At 46.2% G+C, this 17,777-nt stretch overlaps 1 protein-coding gene across 4 annotated transcripts in view; it reads right to left on the bottom strand.

Annotated features, from left to right (window-relative positions):
- fhdc1 (FH2 domain containing 1) overlaps positions 1–17,298 on the bottom strand; it is a 159,647-nt gene extending 142,349 nt beyond the window's left edge. Inside the window, exons 1-2 of one of the 4 annotated variants that reach the window (XM_038792008.1) lie at positions 16,135–16,591; positions 15,190–15,573 (exon numbers count right to left, since the gene is read on the bottom strand). The gene's annotated coding sequence lies outside the window, so the exon portion shown is untranslated. The other 3 variants (XM_038792010.1, XM_038792007.1, XM_038792009.1) reach the window with 3 other exon arrangements.
- Positions 17,299–17,777: the final 479 nt, after the last annotated feature.

The raw sequence follows: 17,777 nt of genomic DNA, 5'->3' as shown, positions 1-17,777 counted from the left end.
GCAGCTACACTCCCAGCAGATGCACACTTTCCTGTCTCACCCTCACCTGTAGGACCTGTCTACACACAAGCCTCTCAGCATGGAGGCAATTTGATGGCACACTGTGACCCTCTCCACCACACAACCAGGTGCTACTCTGCTGGCGGGATAACACACGGCCACCCAGTGAGGAGACCTACCGGAGACCCGACTGGGGAGGCAGGACAGGAGTCGCAGAGCCTATCACTGACATGGGCTTCAGCAGCCACCAGTACCCCTGTTGACAGGGACGGGTGGTGAGGATAGAGGCTTCCGAGTGCCACTTACTGCTGGGAACACGGGTGTAGTGATCTGTACATACATCTGCACATATACCAGGGACTGCAGCACAGATGTAACAGTCACAGCACCACTAGAGGGCAACATCAGAGACGGGTATAAAGGGTCGAGCCCAAGGTAGGATCTGCCTCTTTGAGAAGCGCAGGGCTAGTCAGCAGCAGAACACAGAGACAGCTCAGCATAGGCAGTTTACCTTAGCTTCACTGGTCATATCTCTTGACTGTTTTACATCTAGTTCAGCTCTGGAAGCAGAACGAACCCTTTGAATAAAGTGTTTGTGTTAACTGTAAGTCTACAGTCTTCATTCAGACTTAGAGAATAAAATAAGGGGTGCAGAGCGGAAGGCAACATATTGGGGTCGGGGGTGGAAGGAAGTAATATGTGGAAGGTGGAGCTGAAGTGCAACTCAGGGTCACCATGTTGCCTGTTGGGTCTGGATGGGCATGGGAATACTCATCTTGCTATCATGTCTTCTCTTTTCCCTCCCTGCAGAGGATGAATCTTGGGAGTACAGCCAGCAATGCTTGCCATCTACCTGACCGCAGCTGCCGTTGCGGACGCATGGAGGCTGGAGGCACAGGGCCTGCTCGGGGAGGACCCTGCACAAGGTAAGCCTGCGTGGCTGGAGAGCTGGTTGTCTAAAAGGCCAAGGAAGAGGTGCGGCGGCGGTGACGCATCAGGCCACATTTATACCATCGGCGGCTGTCCTTCGAGGACCGCGTGTGCCGCCAAAGACTCAGGATAACCAGGGAGACGGTGCACCATTGTACCAGATAATGGTGCACCTGGCACCGCGGGGGTTTGGAGGATACCCGTTCCTGGTGACTATCAAGGTGAAGGTCGCCCTGAACATTTATGCCTCTGGTTCTTCTCAGGGAATCCCCACATTGTGGCAGATGCCCTATGCGCCCGGCAGCAGACTATATCAACTTCAATCTGGACCAAGCCCACTGGGATGCTCAGGCAGCAGGATTTGCTGCCAATGCTGACATGCCCCAGGTCCAGAGGGTGATCGATAGGAGCACCAGCTTCCATTTCCTAGATGTGCAATTGGTGTGTGACCACCAGGACATATGCATCATGCACATCTGTATATGTCCTGGTGCTTGCGCTTTTCAAGGAGATACATCCGGAGTGAGGCAAATCCAGAGTGGGAAGTTGGACCTTGGTAATTTGGTGCAGTGAGGTAATCAGGAAAGGTAAGTGGAAAATCTAATTCTGCTGTTTTTCAGTTAAAAGTGCAGTGCGTAGCTTAGTGTCTGATTGGTTGAAGCTGGCCCCACCCTAATTGCTGAGAGGCAGTTATCTGTCAGTCACCTGAGGCCTGTTTAGGGGCACATTGTATTCTTCTCTTTGAAGTTTAGGTATTTTTTGAGTCATCGGTTAGCTGAGGTCTGCATAAAAGACAGACAGAAAGCGCACTCAGTAAGCTTGCGGGTTTCCTGGCCAGAATGGGAAATCCCACTGGCTGGCAGGGGACATGGAGAATCCCGCTGCCAGCGACGTGGTGCTGCCAAGGAACATGCTGCTGGGGAGGCGAAGAATTCACTCCCTAATCTCCCAAACTGAGAATTTCATCCCTGTTTCTCCACGGAAAAGTCAAATTCCAGCTTTTCATAATGATATTTTAGTTTGTAGGTTTTTGATAACAAATTGAAGACAAACCGAACAACCAATTGGAGTAGATTTTCTTTTTCACTATAAGCTTCATGGTAGATTTTAGTTTATGGAAGCCCTTCTGGTACGGAGTGTGAGAAAGCAGCTGACCAGTATCACTTCCCTGAGCCATTTCCACGATCTGGGCAACACTTCAGCAGTTGCCCAGCCAACGACCCTAAAAATGTTTATTCTGAGCACAGTTCCAGATAGGGCCCTGGCCATTAACATCGGAGATATATGACTATAGCTGGAAAAGTCCTCAGCCCTTCTGATCAAATGTTGTTGAACAGTCAAATCCACTTGCTTGTAACTTTGAAAACCTGGCTCCAAGACCCTCATGGATCCCTAGGCTGAAGAGGTCCATATTCAGGCCATGGCACCAACATTTTTCAGGTGTCCTTCTGCTGCAGTGTCCAACATTTGAATCTGGGCAAAGACTGAGTAGGAAGATTGCTCTTCCTGCCTCATTAAAGTAACAGTACCTTCTAACAGGCACAAGTGCCACTTAAATCCAGTGAGGGAAGTTTCAGGAAATCCCAGGGCATCGCAAAAAAGCCAGGACCTGGTTTAATAGGTCTCCATCTCCATTTCTCTTTACCCAGCACTGGAGAAATGCCAAATCCAAGAGCAAAGGGTAACATTACCCAATTCATTTTGTCCTTCAAAAAATGTAGCTGAGACAGGGACTTTGCTACTGGGCCATTTTTATTTAATGTGAAAATGAAGCTAGAATGGTGAGGAAGGGCAGCCTTCTCATAGATCTTCCATTACCTTTTTTTGGTGGAGGAGAGAACATTGTTCAAGAGAAATGTGTTGGACTGGTGGTGGTGTGCCACAACTCCACACACTGAACTCCATGGAGGAAGCAGCCCCAGAGAAGGCAAGGGTGCCATCAGGTCAAGCCATGGGCAATGGCAAGATGGAAGGTCATCCACAGCAGGGTCATTTTATACTTCAATCTACAGGTCAAAGTCATGGAGGTCACTCCTTTCCAAATGCCTTTTGTGTCTGCTCTGGTCTATCTATCTCAAAATAGATGTACAGCCTGCCTCTGGAAGAGCGTATCAAGTATCTGCTTGATGGTGCAATGAGCTACCAACTGCGAGAATGTCTACAGCTGATTCCTGGAAAGATTTGGACAAATAAAAATTCAGTGCCAAGGCGACCTTGACAGCTGCAAGAACAGGACTGCAATGGGGTCCAGGAGGCTTCATTTCATTGTGAACCAGAGTATAAATTTCCAAGATCAACAGCCTGGGAAGGCGCAGTGTCCTATGGCACGGGCATTTTATTTGCAAGCAGTCGAATTTTCAACTGCACATCCGCAGTCTTGGGTAGCATCTTCTTCTCCTTGCAGCCCCTTTTCTGGTGGTCTCGTGGTGGGGCAGGGAGATGAGGTTATTAATTAGGTCATTTATTGCCCATTAGGGTCCTTAAGTAGGGCAAGGACAGCAGGCGGGCCTCCCCTGAACCACTGTAAAACTGCAGGCAGATCAGGGTATTTAGGAGGGCAATGGGAAGGCAATCTGGGGAAATTTATTGCCCGTCCTTGCCTGAAAATCTGCCAGCGGGAAACATAACATTCAGCCCATAATCTGTGGCGAAGTGAAGTTATCCACTTTGGAAGGAAAAATAGAAAAGTTTTATATTTTCTAAATGTTGAGTGACTGGGAAATGTTGGTATTCAGAGGAACCTGGGTATCATAAGTTAGGGAAGCCAATGGTATATCAGCCTTTACTACAAACAGACTAGATATTAAGAGTGAAACAATATTATAGAACATTGGTGAGCCCACACCTGGAGTACTTGTACAGTTTTGGTCCCCTGACCCCAGAAACAACCTATTTGCCTTGAAGGAATGGAACAATTGTTCACAAGACTAACTCCTGGGATGAAAGGCTTGTTTTAGGAGGGGATTTTGACAAGATTAGGCCTAGATTCTCTGAAATTTAGAAGAATGAGATGGGGGGACTGGATTCTCTGATCCGAGGCCGAAATCACGTTTGCCGACCGGGCGGAGAATCCCCGATGATGCCGAAATCGGGCGCGGTGCCGCTTTCACGATGCTCCGTCCCCTGAAAAGCGGCGTACTCTCCGTGTACGCTGCGTGCCGTATCCACGTCCTCCGAATGTTGGCTGAGGCCCGCCCCGCGATGCTCATTCCCCGATCGGCCGAGTTCCTGACGGCGTGGGCCTCTCATGGTCTCACCCATCGGGAACTCAGCGTAGCGGCTGCAGACTCAGGGTGGTGATCCGCGGGCAGGGGTGGTGGGGGGACATATTCGGGACTGGGGGCACTGTGGTGAGGCGGCCAGAGCGCGCACGCTGGCGGGTCCGCGAAGGGCATCCGCCATGAAGCACGGCAGACGCTGCAGGCCGCCACTGTGCGCAAGTGCGGCCACGGAGCCGGCAACTCTCCAGGCCGTATCGGCAACTAGAACTGGGAGCTCTATGCTGCTCGGCTGCTAGCGCCCCCTGGAACAGGGAATCGGTGGCTGTTTTACGACAGTTACGTCACCGTTTTCATGCCGGCGTGGGGACTTCCAGAACGGAGAATCCATCCTGTGATCTCGTTGAAATATTTAAAATTCTTAGGGGGCTTGAGAGGTTGAATGCTGGGAGGATGTTTCCCCCTGGCTCGGGCATCCAGAACTTGGGATGAGTAGATAGGGAGAAACTGTTCCCACTCGTTAAAAGATCAAGAATGAGAGGGCACAGATTTAAAGTGATTTGCAAAGGAAGCAAATGTGATGTGAGAAAAAACATTTTCACACAAGGAGTGGTTCGGGTCTGCAACGCGCTGCCTGGAAGTGTGGTGGAGGCAGGTTCAATCGAGACATTCAAAGGACATTAGACGATTACTTGAATAGGAACAATGTGTGACGGTATGGGGAAAAGGCACTCAATCATGATACTCGTTTGGAGAGCCGGTACAGACATGATGGGCCAAATGGCCTCCTTCTGCGTCGTTACAATTCTGTGAAATACATTCTACAGCGACCCATTGGTCTTTGTGGGCAACTTTTTCAGAACTTCTTGCTGGGATGGGGTTCTGTTGACTCAAGAAAACCCAAGTATCTCTTATAGACTTTGGCATTGCGTAGCAATCTACTCGTCACAGGGGACATCACAAACAGGCAGTCTCCAATTCACACAGAAATCGGATTCATATCAATTTTCAGTAAAACTTGGATCTCAATTAGAAACAGGTTCTTGTCAATCTTTTCTTCCTCCCTAACAAAGGTCCCTAAAGACCAAAGCTACCAACTGTAAAACCAAGCTGGCTGCTATCAACAAACTGAGCAGAGACCAAAAGTCAAATCTGACTCCTTTCTCATCTGAATGACTCATCTGTTCACTGGACAAGTTTGCCTGGTGATACCTAACCTGTAGTCAATTATTACTGGATATATTTTTAGCATTTTGTTACACCTTAAATGTGAAGGTCACATGCTCTGACTGATAACTCACACATCTTGTTGTTCCGAGTTGAATCCAGAATACTGCAGTGCATCTAATTATTTGCTGATTTGAGGGAAACTAATGGAATATTACAAGCACATAACGGAACTAGGAATATTAATACTGCCATCTGTATTAATCACCGATGTAGAGCACAATATACTGGCTGCGTCCTGCTGAAATCGGAGCGAGACTCGCCCGGTATATGCCGGGAGACTCCAGGCTTCTTGACTGCTGTTCCACCTCCCAAGACCTGGTTAGATCTCGCAAGGCGCCGCGATCTGGGTCCCGCCCACACTGGGTGCAAGAATCCACTTAACCACGCTGATGTCAGATCTAATCAGCTCCCGGCATCTTTCGGCCTACCCAGGGAACCCCCAGCTGGGTGCAAACGTGGACCAGGTGGAACGACACGTCCCAGGCCATTGGAGATCCCTGGGTGTTCAGGGACAGGGCAGGGTGACACCCTGACCCTCCCCCTGGCGCCTTGGCACTGTGAGGATGGCAAGGTGCAAAGGTGGCACTGCCAAGGGAAGGGCCTGAGAGGGGTCATGCCCATGAAAACAGGATGAGGGGGGTATAAAGGGTGGGGGGGGGTGAAGGGTGGGTATGAAGGTGCCTCAGCATGGTTAGGGAGGGGTGAAGAGGTCCTGGAAAGGGGGGTGACCCTTGGCGACCACATAGAGGGGTGTCCTCACTTGGGGGTGGTGGTAATGCCCATGTGTGTGGGGGTAACATTACACATGGGAGAGATCGGAGCACCCTTTCAGAATTGTGGCCCGATCTCTGAGGAGGCGGTCTGGCCAGAGAGTTCAGCACCCAAGTAATGAAAAAGATCTAAACGTGGCCGAGCCTGGAGAGAAACTCTCCAGGTCCCCAAAAAGTGACTAAGTGTGGTTCGATAGTGGTGGGGAACTATCCAACAGAGCTGGGGAGAAACCCTCAGTCAAATCCATCTGAAATGACACTTAGAATCTTTTCCGTTAAATTGCACCTGTATTGTTTTGAGATGGAAAATATTTCAATTAGAAAAATAAAATGACAATGGAAGAGAGATGACCGTCCATACATTGTTCCAAGTTAGAAAACAAACAGAATATGATTTTATTTTTAATGACAGTTGAATAGACTTTCTGATACACAGGGCTGGATTGTGGGACAGAAGTACACTAGTGTCTTTGTGTACAGGAGTCTCAGGGTTAGGGAGGAGCAAAGAAAGGAACTTTGAAGAAGTATCGTGGAGAAGGGTCACAACTAAGAAATGAAGGTTAGCGTCTTGAAAGGCTTTAAAGATTGAGGACTTTACTTTGAACTAATAAGGTTAAGGAGGAATCTAATGCAGGTTATGAAAAGATTTAAGAGGATAAAGATGGTTTTAATTGTTTAGTAAATTGATAACATGGGGCCATTAGCTGAGATGTATCACAAAGGAGATCTAGAAGAAATATTTTACACAGAGGTTGAGAGAGTATGGAATACTTCACCACTTGATTATAAAATTATTTAAAAAGCTAATAAGGGTTTGAACAAGAATATAAATATATACAGTGAAAGAACAAGGAAATCTGATTAGAGCAGATATTGAGTTATTGAGCTAGTACTGACACAGTCCTGATTGGCTGAACAGCCTCTGTCTGTCACAATTCAGGATTTTACATTCATGCCAGATGGGAGCTTGACATAAGCCACTGAAATGAAAATGAAAATCGCTTATTGTCACGAGTAGGCTTCAATGAAGTTACTGTGAAAAGCCCCTAGTCGCCACATTCCAGCGCCTGTCCGGGGAGGCTGGTACGAGAATTGAACCGTGCTGCTGGCCTGCTTGGTCTGCTTTAAAAGCCAGCGATTTAGCCTTGTGAGCTAAACCAGCCCCTGTGATGCTAAGGTTGGTTCTCGAGTTAATTTGGAAGTCAATTATAGATTTGTTTTTGGATGGGACATCTGGACCAGCATTTTGGAAACAATAAAAGATAATTTAACATTTGTGACCATTCACTCTCATTACTGATTCAATAACTATTACTTTAAACTCATCACAGATTACTGCCAAGTAAAGCTAGCGAATTCTACTCTTTGGGAAGGCGTCAGTTGGCCTGAAAGCTGAGAGTGGAGTCAAGTTTTAAGAAGCACAGACTCAGAACTATAAAAGCTGAAGAACAAGTGAGGCAGAAAAATGCTCGGAGGAGAATAAAATATATTCAAAAGCAAAGTTCCGAAATGAGCTTTAAGTGAAGTAAGACTATCCACTGATTTTAGGTATTGTAGCATGTTCATTATTTTCATTTCATTACATTTTGACAAATTGCATTTCTGGAGATAAGTGAAGCGAATTGTAACTGGTGTTCTATATCTTCACTTTACTGTGAATTAATAGCCCATATGAAGTCCTATATCACCTGATGGTAAGGTAGCCAACTATTAGGACAGTTGAAGAAATGCATGTATGTAAGACACAAATATCTGTTAGATCCCTAGAGGCTCTGACTGTTAAATCTACTCTTGCAATGTAAGAACCTGCCCAGCTAGTTAAATCAAAGAGTGCACAACAAGCTGTACAGGAAAGTCCCAGATGCAATCCCAGTTGTGCTGAATTAGCCAACCTCAACTTGGGTGGTGGGAAGGGGCTGTATTTTTGGCCCCAGTGTTTTGCGTTCATGATTTAGGACAAGTTATTTTTTTAAAAACACAATTAGTGTGTTTATTCACATCGGTTAGGTTGTTCAACAGACAATTTTGCTTCAAGATACTCAACACATCTCCTCTAGGATTAATAAAGGAATGATGTTAAGAATGTCCAACAAAAATGCTATTGTGTCTATGCACAACAAGGAACAAAACCAATTCTGTGACAGGCTAGACCATCACAATCTTCACCAAGGTGGCAAGTGAGGGAGAGAGAAGAATATAGAGAAAAGAATGCAAAACAAGGTGTCAAAGTGTATTGAACAAGGCCATAAGTTTAAAAGTAAAACACTGAATGCTGGAAATCTGAACTAAAAACAGAAAATGCTGGAAAAATGAGGTCTTGCACCATCTGCGGAGAGAGAAACAGAGTTAACTTTTTACTTATTTGGAACTGAAGAGGTAGAAACATGGAGCGGAATTCTCTCAGCCCACGCCGGGCTGCAGAATCGCCAGGCCAGACGCGAATCGCACAACACCACCCTGCCGATTCTCCGGTGAGCGCCCCCCCTGGCGATTCTCCGCCCGGGATGGGCCAAGTGGCCGCAAAAATAAATCCGAGTCCCGTCGGCTACTTCCACATGTGGTCTTACCCGGCAGGACCTCGGCGTGCAGCCTTTCGGGGACAGCCTGGTGGGGAGGTCCAACCCCGGAGGGGGCCTCCGCTGTGGTCAGGCCCACAATCGGGGCCTACCGATCGGCAGGCCGGGCCTCTTTTGCTCCACGCCGGCCCCTGTAGCCCTATGCCATGTTGCGACGGGGACGGCGCGGAGAAGGAAGCTACTGCGCATGCACGCAATCGCGCCAGTCACACACGCAGACCCGCAGCACCCATTTGACGCTGATATCGGCAGCTAGAGCAGCGTGGGTCGCTTTTCCAGTTCCAGGCAGGAGCACAAGATATACTAATACCGTCAGCAATGTACATGAAAAAGGGGGTGGGGCCTGTAGGACTGGAACAAAGGTCGTTCCTCATTCTCCTAAAAATACATGCATAACTAGGACCCATGCAGGTATTTATAGCACACCCTTTTATTTGAAGGAAGTGAGACAAATTAAAGAAGAAATTGTTTAATGGAAGAACAGATTCAGCCAGGTGGAAGAGGATTGTTCGGGCCTCCATTCAAGGAAGGATGGTGAGCCCTCAGACCTTCCTGCTGGAGGGAGGTGTAAAGCGATTTAAAGTCCATCGTGAAGAAGTGGTGGAAGGACAATACGGGAGATGCCAAGCCAAGCCCAAAATGATTGAGGTGGGGACATAAGGGGATGAAACGGAGTCCTTCACTGAGCACAGATCAGTCAGCGTCAGAGGGGAGAAGCTCAGAGAGTATAATGAGCACACAGCAAGTGACTAGAAGGGATGGGTCAGAGGGATCCCGAGGTTGCCAATAGGTTGTTACTGCTTGCTTAACACTGGAAAGGAAGAGAAAATATTTTCTATTAAATCTTTGGAGGAGACGAAGAAGAAAATGAAGCCGGGACCATGACAACTTTGAGGTAGGATGAGTCAGTGCTACTGGAGTATGTGCACACACGGCAGCAAATTAATAATAATAATAATAATAATAATAATAATTGCTTATTGTCACAAGTAGGCTTCAATGAAGTTACTGTGAAAATCCCCTAGTCGCCACATTCCGGCGCCTGTTCAGGGAGGCTGGTACGGGAATTGAACCCACGCTTTACAAGCCAGCTGTTTAGCCCACTGTCCTAAACCAGCCCTGGCACTGAGTCAGGATGCAAGGAGAACAGCAGTCTGAGGAACACTGCAATTCTCGGAGATGCTAAATTTCGACAAAGTAATTTCACCAAACCTTTGTTCATCCATTCATAATAAAGATGAACTCACATTGCTCACAAAGACTTAAATGAATCCAGGGGCTGATTCTCCGATTCTGAAACTAAGTGTTGACACCGGCGTGGGAACGGTGGCATTGTACAACCAGGAAAACAGCTCTAAAACAGCCCCCGATCCTCCGCCTGGTGGGGGCTAGCAGGCACACATGTGTAGAACACCCGATACAGTAGAGAAATTGCTGGGTCCGTGGAGAGCATGCGCATGGCATCAGCCGGCAGCAGCCGTGCACATGGCACCAGCCATGCGCGGACCCGGCCTGCCAAATAGTGACGCCCTTTGGCCAGGCCCGCCACCCCCAGACCACCCCTCACCAGTGTCCTCGGCCCCCGGCAATGCCCCCCCTGCCAGCGGATCGGCTCTCCCCCCCCCCCCACTATGGCGCGCTGAACTTAGTCCGCAGCCGCCACGCCGGGTTCCCGGAAATAAATACCAGACTGACTGATGCCGTTGGGAACTCGCCCATCGGGGGAGTCACTTCAGGAGCTGTCCGGAGGCTATCCCAATGGCGTGCGGCATACTCCTAAAATACGCCATTTTGGATGGGGTGGAGCATCTCAAAAGCGCCGCCGCCCCAGGTTTCGACACCAACGTGGATTCTCTGGCCAATCGCGATTTTGGCATCAGAGACCGGAGAATCCTGCCCCAGATCTTTCCATAGAATCCTTACAGTGCAGAAGGAGGCCATTTGGCCCATTGAGTCTGCACCGACCCTCTGAAAAGCATCCCACTCAGGCTCACCCAACCTGCACATCCCTGACATAAAGAGGCTTTTTTAAAAAAATCGTGGCCAATCCACCTAACCTGCACATCTTTGGACTGTGGGAGGAAATCGGAGCACCCGGAGGAAACTGATGCAGGCACGGGGAAAAAGTGCAAACTCCACACAGACAGTCACCCAAGGCCGGAATTGAACCACTGTGCCACCGTACCGCCTGTTTTCTCCACTAGTAAAATTGTCATAGTCCCTGATGACTATAAATTGCATTACCCTTTGAGGGGTAGAACTGATTGGTGGCGATTTAACCGGAGGATCACCACGCCTCAGGTGAGGGGTAAGGTTGAGAAGGTGGGGCCTTCATGAATATCCTCAGCCAGTACGGGAATTGAACCTGTTGGCCTCGCTCTGCATCACGAACTAGGCAACTGAGCTAATCCGGTCCCCTTTTCCTCTACTGCTATAGCTAGGAGACCATTTGCTGTGTGAATAACTTCCACTTAGTCCTAAAAAATAGTCCCACAGTTTTAACAGATTTTAGTACCTTGTGTGTATCTGCATTTAACTTTTATCTGCTACTGAACTTGAATATACGCCTCTTAAACTCAAAAGGATCTGCCAGACAAATGTAGGTGCAACCAAACCCACATGATGCTCATAGCCGAATTGAATGACTTGGTCCAACCCTCAGCTACCAGAGAAACCAGAGTCTACTCTATGACAATTGTAAATTTGGGTGTGGTGGAACAATCAACTGTCTGTCCTATGAACAATGGCAATTGTAATGGTGTTACTTGCTTTACCACACTTTTTTTTCTCTCAAGAGACAATGGTTTCTACAGTTCTTCTTCAGCGTACATTTAATGTTCTACCCACAGTGGAATAAACATTTTCTTTGAGTGAACCTAGCTTTTAACTCACTATGTGTTACGACAGGGGAAAAAAGCCAGAAGCAGTACATATAATGGACAAAAATGTTTCATTGCATGGTGTAGCTAATCAGGCTGCCCAACCAATGTCTTCCAGGCTGAAAGCAATTTGTTCCAAATTGCTGTGGCTTCTTACAAATCTTGACAGGAAACTGGGTAAGAACTATGTACCTCTGCAGCCCACTTCACAGCCCCCCCTATTTTTGTGTAGTCAGTCTCTGACTCCAATACCCAATACCACATTTAAATCTTGTAACCTCTGATCTCGAATAACTGTACAAACATTTGATTTTAAGAACAGAAATCTCAGAAATGCAGGTAACACTACAAAAATGATCACTCTACATGGAATTAGCCATTCATTACTCATCTCTATAAAGCAATCCCACCCGCATTTATCATTTGGGTATGAAAACTGAACAATTGTTTCATTTTATACTTTAAGACCCAACATTACAAGCTCCTAAAGAAAACAATTGTTCTTTAACAAAAGAACATAAAAACAGAAATAACATTTCAGTCCACCTGGCCAGTCTCTGAATACACAATTTACTACCAATACCACTTCGTTGATTTTCCTACCGTTTGTTTAACTGTCTTGAAATTACTGAATTTTTAAACCTCAATTGGCTTCCTGGCAGTCCATTCGAAACATCCACCATCCTCTGTGTGAGACAGTCAAATCTGCCCAATCAACTTCCCTTTGCTGAGCTTCATCCCACGGCCCCTTATTGTCATTCTCCAAGTCAGAGTAAACAGTTCCTCAGGGACCAATTTGTCAAAATCCTTAAGGATCTTGGATATCTCGATACGATCTCCTCTCGGTCTTCTCTAGTGTAAGCAAACAACTGCCATAACTTTTCTGGCAAGTGAGCTGTCAAATTCTATGTGGGTGGCCTTTCCTGCACCTTTTGATGTCTTGAGATGTCCTTCCTGTAATATGGTATATTGTGAAGAGAGCACCCAGAAGGAGAAATCATTGCTCCAGTGATTTGTGTTCTATTCATGCCGTATACAACCCAAGAACTATTTGCCTTCTTTATGACTGCCACACACAGTGCAAATGGTCTTAACAATCTAACCAACAATACACTCCTAGACCCTGCACATTGGAATTGTTAATGTTACTTTTTTTTCCTGGCCCCTTCACTTTCCATGTATCAACATAAAATTCCAGTTTCCATTTCTCAAACTCAATTTGCTAATCCAGCTCAGATTGTTTTCTTTAAAGCAGTGAAAATTATGGGGAGATTTTCTGAAGAAGTTCAAAATTTTATGGAATAGAGAAAGGAAATGCTTCCACTGCGAGGAGGATCAGTAACAAGCAGGTACGGATTTAAAATAATAAAATGACCAGTGGGAAGATGAGAAGAATGTCTTTGCACAGAGACTTTGGTGATCTGGAATGCTCTGTCTATAAAAAGGTGCAAGCAAATCCAAAAGAGAATTAGATATATAAATGAGAAGTAATAATTTGCAAGGCTATTGAACTAATTGAATAGCTTGTTCAAAGAACTGCAGAAGCAAGATGGGCTGAATGTCTTATTCTGTACAGTAACATTCCAGGTCCCTCTGCACTTGATCAGTTGCTCTTGATTATCCAACACTGGTCCTCCAGCAGCACCAGTGTAAAGTTTTGACGGTTTTCCTTCTATCTCCATTTCCAACTATTCAGAGGTAAATGAGTTTTGGGAAGGTACCAGCCAGTTTGTTAGCCATACCACCCCTGCTCCCCCATCACCCCAGAAAGTCACCTACATGCTACTTTCTACCACTCCACCTATTCTATACTTTTCTAAATTTTGAATGAAATCCTCCATATTAGCACCTTTTCAGATGCCTAGAGAAACGTCTGTGGAGTTCTCTTCTTTCATACCTCAGATAGCCCCCTCAAAGAGATGCAAAGTATGTAAAACATTATTTTGCCTTATAAAGGCATGACCATACTTTGCGAGGAATTTCATATATCCTTCAGATAGCCTTTAATATTTTGCCTACAACTGACTAACATTTAAAGGATAACCCTGGTGCAGTGGTTAGCACTGCCTCCTCACGGCACCGAGGATTGGGTTCGATCCCGGCCCCGGGTCACTGTCTGTGGTTTTCACATTCTTCCCGTGTCTGTGTGGGTCTCACCTCCACAACCCAAAGATGTTCCGAGTCGGTGGATTGGCTATGCTAAATTGCCCCTTAATTGGAAAAAAAATAACTGGGTACTCTAAAAAAAAATTTAACACTTAAAGGACAACCCTATTTTATTTTCCAGACACAAAGATCTCCAAAATCTGCTATCTCAATAGTTACCTCCAGCACTGACCCAGTCAGAGTCTAGAGGATCATCAGGGGAGCATCTAATTTTCACAAGGCCTGCAGGCAACAGCGCCACGGACACTTGCCTTCCCCACAAAGTTTTAAAAGTCCAGACATGTTTCCTTACATTACAACTGTAACTACACTTCAGAAGTACCTCATCGGTTGTAAAGCTCTTTGTGGTATCCTGAGGTTATTAAAGGTGCTATAAAAGTACAATTTTTTTAACCCTCTTTGTTGCCTGTAGATTTTCATTTCATTCCCCTTATTTCTTTGACAAGAGTTTAAACGGCCATTATTATGCAGACATTTTGCATTTAGAATTATGTTCATTGGGTCTTCATTATACTTTTTCCCACTTACAATCTCTTCCCGCCTAGCTCCATAAAAAACATGTATACAGCACAATCCTAAGTGCTTCAGTGAAGTATAACCAAAAAACAAAGAGGCCAATCCAGACAGGAAATATTAGGATGATAACCCAGAGCTTGGTCAGTCAGATACAGATTCCTTATTCCTTATTCTCTGAAAGACCAACTCCCTAAAATTAGGAGGCTCTGTTGTACTCTCCTTATTCATGGAGAGTCTGATTCCAAACTGTTAATATTTGTTTAAAAACATCAGAAATAAAAATCCAATTAATGTTTTTTTTTCATGGATAACCCATTAAAAAAGGGGAAATGTACACATGCAAATTATTACACCAATATAAGTCTGTGAAATATTCAAAAACAAGTAAAAGTCAACTTAACAGAACTTGTGCCCTGCAGTTTTGAATTCCATTTTAGAGAGAGGATTGTACCAATGGGACCCTGATCTATCTAGGGCAAAATTTAGTTCTGCTAAATTTAGGTATTTTGGAGGCCGCAGTACGAATCTTATGTCTCTTAAAATACATTAAAACCCCAACCTAACCTCCACCGCCATAAACATGCGTTTCTTTACATTCTTACATTCAGGAAAGGCATCAACGGATTAAAACAAGAGAAGTAAATATGGCCTGTTTACATTCTAAATGCATTAGCCATATATTTGATGCAACCTATTCCCTCGTTTGTAGTTTTAAAATGATCAAGGGTCGAACCGCATGCAGCACACACAATGGATGTAGGGTGGCAGCATTCACTAACTCACTGCAACTTGTAGTTTGTGGGGGTTTTGTGTTTGGAGGGGGGGGGGGGGCGGGGTGGAGGAAACGGGGTTGCTGCCTGTTATTTGTTTGAGTAATAAATACATCTTGAAAGCGAAATCTGACCTTCAAACAAAAAGCAAGCGACGCTGGGGTCCCTGGCAGCCGTTTCCATGAGAGGGTTCTTCCCCAGCCCTTCCCTCCAATGTAGAGGCGCCACTGGTTCTCTGCATCTGCTCCGCCTGTTTGACAGCGTTAATTCCCGGGGTGATCTCAGACCCAAACAGCAGCCCTTTGTCCTGTTGTTAAAAAGTGGCACAGATATGCATTGTGCCGGCGTCCCCTCCTTAGCATAGTCCCAATGCCCTACCTGCGAGCTCGCTTTATTCCTGGTGACTAGTCTCGGTGAAAGATCAGGACGCTGCCACCAATTTTGTTGTATTTTTAAAAAAGCAGCTTTGCCGTCAGTCACATGTTGATCAATAACCACAGGTTCTGGATGGTAATGTCCTGCAATCAATAGAAAAGACCAGCATGGTGTGTCCTTCCCTACTACACACTTCCTTTTCACATTAATGATACTTAGGTGGTCCTTTGTAATTAATAGTTTTTCTGTAAAAAAAAAACACTTGCACCAAATCCGGTTCTGCCACTTCCTCGGCAACGCTTGCAGAACCTGCAGCCCTGGTGTTTGCTTGAGTGGCACTGAACGCTTTGAAAGCGGGCGGAGGGGCTCCGGCTGGGAAAGCCGGACACACACACACAACACCGCAAACTCCCAAACCAAACACAAGGCAGCTTCTCACACACACGCCACAGCAAAAATACAACTCTGCCCCCATCCCACCCCCTCAGTATGAAGAGGCTTACGATCAAAAAGAACCCCTCAAGATAACTGCAAGTTGGCCTGACAACATAATAGATAGAAGTAAACGTCCACATGAGGTACTGCGATATGCTGGTAGAAAATGAGTGGACTTACTCTCAATCCCTTTGAAACACAACCCCATGAGCTGTAGTTGAATGATGGCACTAAACAGGTCGCCCACTGACTCAGGGACACACACCTACCTGCTTCCGCCTTGTCCCGGGTTGGGAGACAAGGTTACCCTTGTGCTGCTCTTTGATGCTCTCCTAGTCCAGGAATTGTCCAAATTAATGCTCTATTATCCCGGGAATGATCCAGGTTTATGCTCTCTTATCCGGGAATGAGCCACGTTTATGTTCTCCCAAGAATTGTCCAGGTTACTGCTCTCTGATCCCAGGAATGATCCAGATCGGTGCTCTGTTATCCCGGGAATGGCCCAGATTTATGTTCTCCTATCCCAGGAATTTTCCAGGTTGATGCTCTCTTATCCCGGGAATGATCCAGGTCGGTGCTCTTTTATCCCGGGAACGATCCAGGCTGATGCTATCTTATCCCGGGAATGGTGCCGGTCGCTGCTGTCCTATCCCGGGAAGGCTCGAGCTCGGCTCTCCTATCCCGGGATTGAAGCAGCCTCTCTGTGTCTGGCTCGCTCCCCGCAGCCCGGGGCGCATGCGCGCGCGGCAGCTCCAGGTGATCGCCGCTCGCGCCCGTCCCCAGTCTCCACCCGGAGTTTCCACCCGGATTCTTTGTTTATTTAAATATAATTACCTGTGTCCTCTCCGCACAGCCACCCCCAAACAATACCCCACCCCACACGTTGCATTGTATCACTAGATTTGATACAAGGAAACGGAAAGGTATGTGGATTATTTACCTGCTAAAATATTGCCAGAAAATATCTGGGCATGTTTAAGTATCATTTTTTTTAAATTGCAACTTGATTTGACTGAATCTCAGTATCGAGCACAGTGCCTTTCTGCAGATATTCTGCAGTGTAACTGTCTCTGATGTACATCCAGACTGCATTGAAAGCTGAACAGGTCTGGAAACCTCCCTCAGTTCCCCTTCGCCCTGACCATTTACCTCAGAAATCATATAAAACTGTAATCCCAAATTATCTTGTCGGGGACAATGCACAAATTAGATTGCTGGGAAACGGAGATCGCCGCTTGAAATATTCCCAGGCTGATTTGTTGATATATATCAAACATTAATCTCGCCTATTTGACAGAGAAGAGTTCCTTAAATTAAAGCCAGTCGTTGCGAGGTCTGTGTCCGGTGGGTCGTGTGGCTAACGCGGATGTTTCAACCCCAGCATTGCCACAGTGTTGAAAGCCGACCTCACCTCAATCGTGAAGAGAAAGCTTTCCATTTCAACAGGCGCCGCCAGCACCACTATACTATATAACTGCCTTCACTTTACAGAACAGTCTGAAAAATGCTGTGGCTGGATCTTTCTGACGGGCGGTCACTTTGTGAAGCGAACAAAGTTTTTCTTCTTCAAAGAATGATCATCGAATGCAGGTGGATCCGATATGTCAACTGCACTATTGCCACATTTTAAATGGGAACGTAAAACCGAAAGCGATCGAACATTTGGAAAAAACATTCATCCAGCAGCCCTTGCAGTGTCGAGGTGAACTAACACCCACTTGAGTGTGAATTACCACTGACTCAGAACTGCATAATTTCAGGTTTGCATTTGTTGTTACACACAATAAAAATCAGATACATTATGAAGAAATGCAACAATCTTCTCAGGACCCATTTTTTGGTGCTTTACTAGAAGCCTTTGGTCGCCTACTATTGGCAGCTACTGATTTGCATAACCACACCCACACCTTCA

The sequence above is a fragment of the Scyliorhinus canicula genome, chromosome 3 (assembly GCF_902713615.1).
Source record: "Scyliorhinus canicula chromosome 3, sScyCan1.1, whole genome shotgun sequence".
Classification (NCBI taxonomy): domain Eukaryota; kingdom Metazoa; phylum Chordata; class Chondrichthyes; order Carcharhiniformes; family Scyliorhinidae; genus Scyliorhinus; species Scyliorhinus canicula.
Note: the sequence above shows the minus strand (reverse complement) of the source record. Positions and strands in the feature narration are given on the sequence as shown.